We start from the raw sequence: 6,506 nt of genomic DNA, 5'->3' as shown, positions 1-6,506 counted from the left end.
CCCATAATCATAGGAGCACTAGGCACGATCCCAAGATCCCTGAAAAGGAATCTAGAAAAACTAGAAGCTGAAGTAGCTCCAGGACTCATGCAGAAGTGTGTGATTCTAGAAACGGCACACATAGTAAGAAAAGTGATGGACTCCTAAGGAGGCAGGATGCAACCCGGAACCCCACACTATAAACCACCCAGTCGAATTGGAGGACTGTGATAGAGCAAAAAAAAAAAAAAAAAAAAAAAAAAATAATAATAATAATAAATATTCTGATCATTTTCTCGTGATCTTAATTGGTGAAATAAAAGTCTACAGCAGTATTTATTTATTGCTACACAAGAAGCTTTCGCCAACTAAATCAGTTGGCCTCTTCAGCCAGAATAAACAAATATTACATATATGACTGAAAAATGGAAGTTATAAAACTGCTAGTAATTCTTTCAAGTTGACTCCAGAATTGCTCAATAGTCTATTGGCAATTCTCCGGGAAGGTCGTGGCGCAGTAGAGGCTGACATATTGGTCTTTTGTCTTACTGCTTGTTGCGTCTCAAAAACTGGGTGAATTTTGCGGTTCTCCGGTTGTACCAGAAACTGTTCTTTCGAGGAAGCAGAAGCAGGTGCAGCAGTCGAAAGAGAATATAAACTTAATTTGACAGCCATACTACAGTTACCATTAAAGAAATCTACCGAGTAAATGATTTATTATTCTCAAAAGTACTCATTAAATTTATAAGCTCCCATATCACGATAGGTGTAGTGATATAGGCAAGCGTAGAGTTGGTTACAGAACGGGCTCTTTATAAATTTAATGTGTACTTTTGAGAAGATACCATTTACTCAAGAGAGAGAGAGAGAGAGAGAGAGAGAGAGAGAGAGAGAGAGAGAGAGAGAGAGAGAGAGAGAGAGAGAGAGAGTGCACATGCGACTAGCCGCGATATTCGCTAGACCTACATAGTACTTTACCCGGGCTCTCCGAATGAGGTGAATGAAATGATGGTGGCTGGCAGATCGTTCGTTCTTTGTTGGTGACGACAGATCGAAAAGGACTGTTACTGCCTCTTTAATCTAACCTTTAGGTCGCTAGTGAAGATGAAACGTATGTCACGTTGGAGGAGTGAGAGCGATCTCTTTACTTACAGTCTACTACTAAAGATTCTTCATTGACAGGTTTCTATAGGTTGGAAGGTGCTGTACATACCTACCTAAATATATTGCTGATCATTTTGTTATGTAAAATATATAAGTGCACCCATACCTGTCTAAATGTAATCCTGTTGAATTTTGTAAGTACATAGTACCAATCTTAACATACGAGTATTCCTACTGAATATTTTGTAAGTAAGTATTACAAATGCACAGTACCCAACTGATGATAATATTGATGATGATTTTATAAGTAAAATATTACAAGCGCACAGTACCCATTTGAATAGATTAACCGATTGTTTAAGTAAAATGAAATATGTGCACAATACCCATTTTAATATATTGCCGATAATTAGAATTTTTTTTAAATACACAGTACCCACCTAAATACATTTACTGATGCTTTGATAAGTAAATATTATGAGTACACAGTACCCATCTGAATATATTACTGATGGATTTTACATTATATTACAAGTACACAGTACCATCTGAATAGATTACTGATGATTTTATATGATATTAGCACCATATGAATATATTACTGATTATTTTATATATTAGTACCATCTGAATATATTAAGTGATTTTATATGGTATTAGTATCTGAATGTATTACTAATGATTTTATATGGTATTAGTACCATCTGAATATATTACTGATTTTATATGATATTAGTATCATCTGAATATATAACTGATGATTTTATATGATATTAGTACCATCTAAATATATTACTGATGGTTTTATTTAGTATTAGAAGTACAGTACCATCTGAATATATTTTCTAATTTTTGTTCGCAAATGTGGGATTGAGGTTGAAAATGTTCAAGGAAATATAAAGAAATTCAAAACCGGCTCTACTGATCAGCTCGATCTACGATTAATAGAAAAAAAGAAGTTCCTTTTAACTCAAGGAATTAGAGGTAAGTAAAAAAAAAAGCAGGGGGTTGAGTGGGAGGGGAAGGGGGGGTCGTCAATAGGATTGGCATTTATATAAAAGCATTCTTTTCTCCTGGTGAGATTTCCTCCCTTGAGGGGCCATATCTCCGATTCCTCACAAGCCTCCCTTTCTGCCCCTCTCTCTCAGAGGAAGGCAGTTTTTGTTTACTTCTCTTCAGAAGACTTTCCCCCTCTGATCTCGTTCCAATATTTTACCAAAGCATGACCGACGATGATCGGTTGGTTTATATAGAGTTGCCTCTGTGATCGATTCGCTGACTGTGTTTACAACAAATGGTAAATTTTACAGTAGATTTAGATTAGAAGGGTTTGTGTGTGTGTGTCTGTGTGTATAACAAGTGATGAAAGTTTCTAGATTTATTTTAAACCCTGATTACTAAAAAAAAAAACATTTTAATCCAGTAACAAAGCACAGAATTGTCAATCTTCGTTCAGTATTCTCTTGCACCAATAACTATTTGTCTGCACTGATTCCTCTCTACTAGGAGCATTTCTCAATATAAAATTCTTCTCACTGCAGTAGAAAATTTGTTTAAATCACTTTATTTTTCCAGTGACTATCATGCAACACTTACCTTCGTATTGATATATTACCACTGAGGAAATCTGATCTTTCTGAATTGATTTAAATACGGGGGCATTTCAGTTAAAATTCCAAAAATGAAGAAAAGCAATTTTGAGGCAAAAATTAGCCGAATGGAGAATATATGTTACTGAACGGCCCAGACCTTTTCTCAGAAATGAAAAATATTGAAAGGTCTCTAGAGTTTCCAGACAATGTGGTTCAAAGAAACTATCCCAGGAAACTATAGCCTAGAGACCACTTCAATATTCCCAGACGCTACTTGGGAAATTAATCTGTAAGACTGAATAACACGTTTCTCAACTTAGAGACATGACATACTTATAAATTATAACTCATTATAACATTTTTGAATAGTTTCCCCTGCTCTTACTTACCGTTTTCTACAGCGCTGTCGATAATGAGAGTCGAGTACCCTGTTTTAAACTCTCCAGTTTTAAGATAACGCCAATTAAATTGGCAAACTTACAGAAACCAGGAGACTGATTGGAAAGTAAACCGTCTACTCAAGTCTTAATCATCTTTAATATTTTAGTCCACCTCTCCTTCCGGATTACCATAACCTCCTTTTTTATAGTCACCCTCCAGATCCATTTCCTCAGTTTTGTTCTTCAAGGCCTGGAACAGACAAGATCAGGAGACTAACTCACACTTGCACGCAACCAAACTATGCCATTAATACCTTCATACAATGGTATATAAGATTATTTGTCTTGTATTAAATTTAGGATATTCCAGTCTCCACAGACCTATATTATGGGAAGGCTTCGCATAACTATGGTATTCCTGTCGGTTAATGTAAAAAACGTTAAAATTATCCATGTAGTTAGCAGATGCAAAGTTAAGTGTTAATTGAGCCTTTTCATATGAATTCGCCAATAAATAGTGGGATGCTTCAGGGATATGTTATGGTACTTATGCTGTTTGCCCTTGTACTGGTCACGATATGAATAGGGTCCATAATAATAATAATAATAATAATAATAATAATAATAATAATAATAATAATAATAATAATAATAATAATAATAATAATAATAATAATAATAAATGTAGATTGCAGACTACCACTTACAATAAAGAAGCAATGGTATAACTTGACATTTTTTATTTCTCTCTCTCTCTCCCACCTTCAGCTACCACCCCCTCCCTCTATTCCCCCCCTAAAAGAAATTGGGCACCACAGGGTGTCGTCGAGCGCCTGGCAATGTTTGGCAAAGGGTTCTGGAATGCCCTCGTCGATTCCGAGCATTCCTAGATTCCAAGCGGTACTACACAGTCTACACAGTTGGCAAGAGACGACTCTCGTTTCGATTCCTCTCTCTCTCTCTCTCTACCGGGTCGTAAGCGGGTCGTAGGCGTATTCACTACAGTCCCTTTGACGCTAAGACTAAAAATGCAATATTACAACTTTTCAATAAGATAAATCTTACTTTTACTATATTTTTAATTACTAGTTAGTTGGAATCCCTTTTCGGGATTCTCAGAAAACTGCTTAATCATCCTCAACCACCTTTAAACACGATCGTAATTTGGGGGACGGAAGAGACGATTACCAAACCGACACCTACACACATCGGAGCAAAATTAACCAGCTAAAGTTATTGGTCACTTGCTATTAATAGGACAATGGCGTCATCAAAGAAATTGTTACAGTGGTCGTTGCATATATTCCCCTCCCGATGCTTAATTTGGTGAAAGAAGTTTATGAACACGAGCGCATTCGTTTATGAGTCTAATGTTTAGACTCATACACGAATGCGGCCGTGTTCTCATTCGTTTAGACTAACAAGACGAATGAGAGCGAGCGAACTAATTTACTCAATACAGTTTTCAACAGTAAAATAACGTTACAATACAAACAGGTAAATTGTAATCATATCCACATAAGCAAACTTTCTTGATACACGCGCGTACATATCCATGCACGACGCTTTAAGCGTTCACGATGAACAAGTCATGCAAAGAAAGGGCCAGACATGAAGGATGTTCAAACACTCAAAATACACGTTTAACGACCAGGAGAATCTGAAGATACGCCGAACATTATCGGACCCGAGAAATGAATCTCATTATCCCAACAAGAATTGGAAAAAAAACGGAACTACACATCCATCCATCAGTGAAAGCGACTTGGATAACAACCAACCGACTCCCACCAATCGACCATTCCCTAGCAACTGCAAGAGAGACCCTTAATTATGCATGATTCCCCCACGGACGGGAGTGCAACGGCACGATACCCAATGCGAAACTATGCACGGAATACAGGAGACATCGATATGTGTGCATGCGACCCTCTTGATGCAAAATACATGCGAGGAACTAAAGTTTTAGTGCATGCGACTAGCACACCACCATTACCACCAAAGAGCTCCCACGCTCGCTGTGACGATGTCGTTATTGACCTGGGCTTCTTCCCTCCTCCTCTTCTCCTCGCTCCGTTTTGGAGACAATTAACACCCTGAATAAGCAGTCAGGCTCCTTTAATCGGAATGAATAGAGCTGTCTAAAAAGATTTCTTTTCCCGAAGGCTGTGAATACAATTATTGTAACGCCTGGTTGGGACTAAAATCGGCCAGACGATGTCGTTGATGAATGCTTCCAATGGTTTTGTCAAATGACAAAAATGACTAACAGCGCAAATCCACTGCTTTATGGTTATCAATACGTATTTACTCTTCAAGTATGCAAATTGTAAGCAACAAGTCACCAAAGTGGCGATGTATTATTTAACTAATCGCCAAAACTACCTACCTACCGGCGCTAACGATTGCAGGTGTCCTGTTCCTAATTTAAGAACTATCAGTCTGCTTTTAAACCTGCTGATTACCGTGGTTTGTCATTTAAAAATAGCTGAATTTATCAAAAGTCCAGTCATGATAGCTGACGTCATCACAACCTTCAAAGAAAATGGATAGATGTGTGAAAGCAGTTAAAATTCTAAATGAACCTTAGACTTACACGGCATCGGCCTACTTTCTCGAAACTATAGCACGCAGGTGGGGTATATCCTTCAACCCCTGCGATTCAAAGAACATGCAAAAATTTTGCTTAAATAATTCCTAATCCGTGATATCTTATTAATGTGGAAATCCTTGCTCAATATGTACTGAAAAACTAATACATTATCTCTAAATACTTCGACATGTCTTCCAATTACGGTCAGAAAACTACACTTTCTAAAAGTAAATAATTGCTGTATTCACTTATGAAATAACTGTCTCGTCCTAATGAGATATGTACTCTGGGAGTTTTAGACAAACTGCTAACGAAAAGCTCTAGTTAGTACTAAAACGGCTCTGTAGAAACACTCGAAAGGCGAGCTTTTAAACGCAGTGATAAGTTCTCTACACACCCTTAGTCTACCTACATTCCATTTGCACCATTTCCTTTCTAGAATTATTATTATTAACATTCGTAATTCTGTCTGCAGATTATTCTTGTTTTCATAGTCTTGTGGCAAGAAATGAAGTGGTACATTGTCTACTTTTATAGGTTGGTTCAACCATCAACGGCTGCGCGGCAGATCCCATGCGGAGAGCAAAGTGACGGTTAAAGAGCATTTTTCTGAAAACCACCTCTTTGCTTTGACGGGCCTAAGAACAATGAATTAGGTAAACGGGCTTTTTAACGGCATGTTAGCTATGGGGGATTGATACCAAAGTAGGAAATGGGAGGGAGGCAGTAAAATTACATGCATACGTATTTACATTTGACAAAAATGATCGCGTTTCAATAAGGCGAGGTGAGGATTAGTCTAGTCCTCCAGCTCTCTCTCTCTCTCTCTCTCTCTCTCTCTCTCTCTTCTCTCTCTCT

General features: G+C 37.5%; 1 long non-coding RNA gene across 1 annotated transcript in view; it reads right to left on the bottom strand.

The window, feature by feature from the left end:
• Positions 1 to 3,193: 3,193 nt before the first annotated feature.
• The window catches only part of LOC135218320 (uncharacterized), a 15,891-nt gene continuing 12,578 nt past the window's right edge, over positions 3,194 to 6,506 (bottom strand). The window contains exon 2 of the long non-coding RNA XR_010315286.1: positions 3,194 to 3,305. This is a non-coding gene — a long non-coding RNA (uncharacterized LOC135218320). The remainder of the gene's footprint in view (positions 3,306 to 6,506) is intronic.

Source organism: Macrobrachium nipponense, chromosome 9 (genome assembly GCF_015104395.2).
Source record: "Macrobrachium nipponense isolate FS-2020 chromosome 9, ASM1510439v2, whole genome shotgun sequence".
Lineage (NCBI taxonomy): Eukaryota > Metazoa > Arthropoda > Malacostraca > Decapoda > Palaemonidae > Macrobrachium > Macrobrachium nipponense.
Note: the sequence above shows the minus strand (reverse complement) of the source record. Positions and strands in the feature narration are given on the sequence as shown.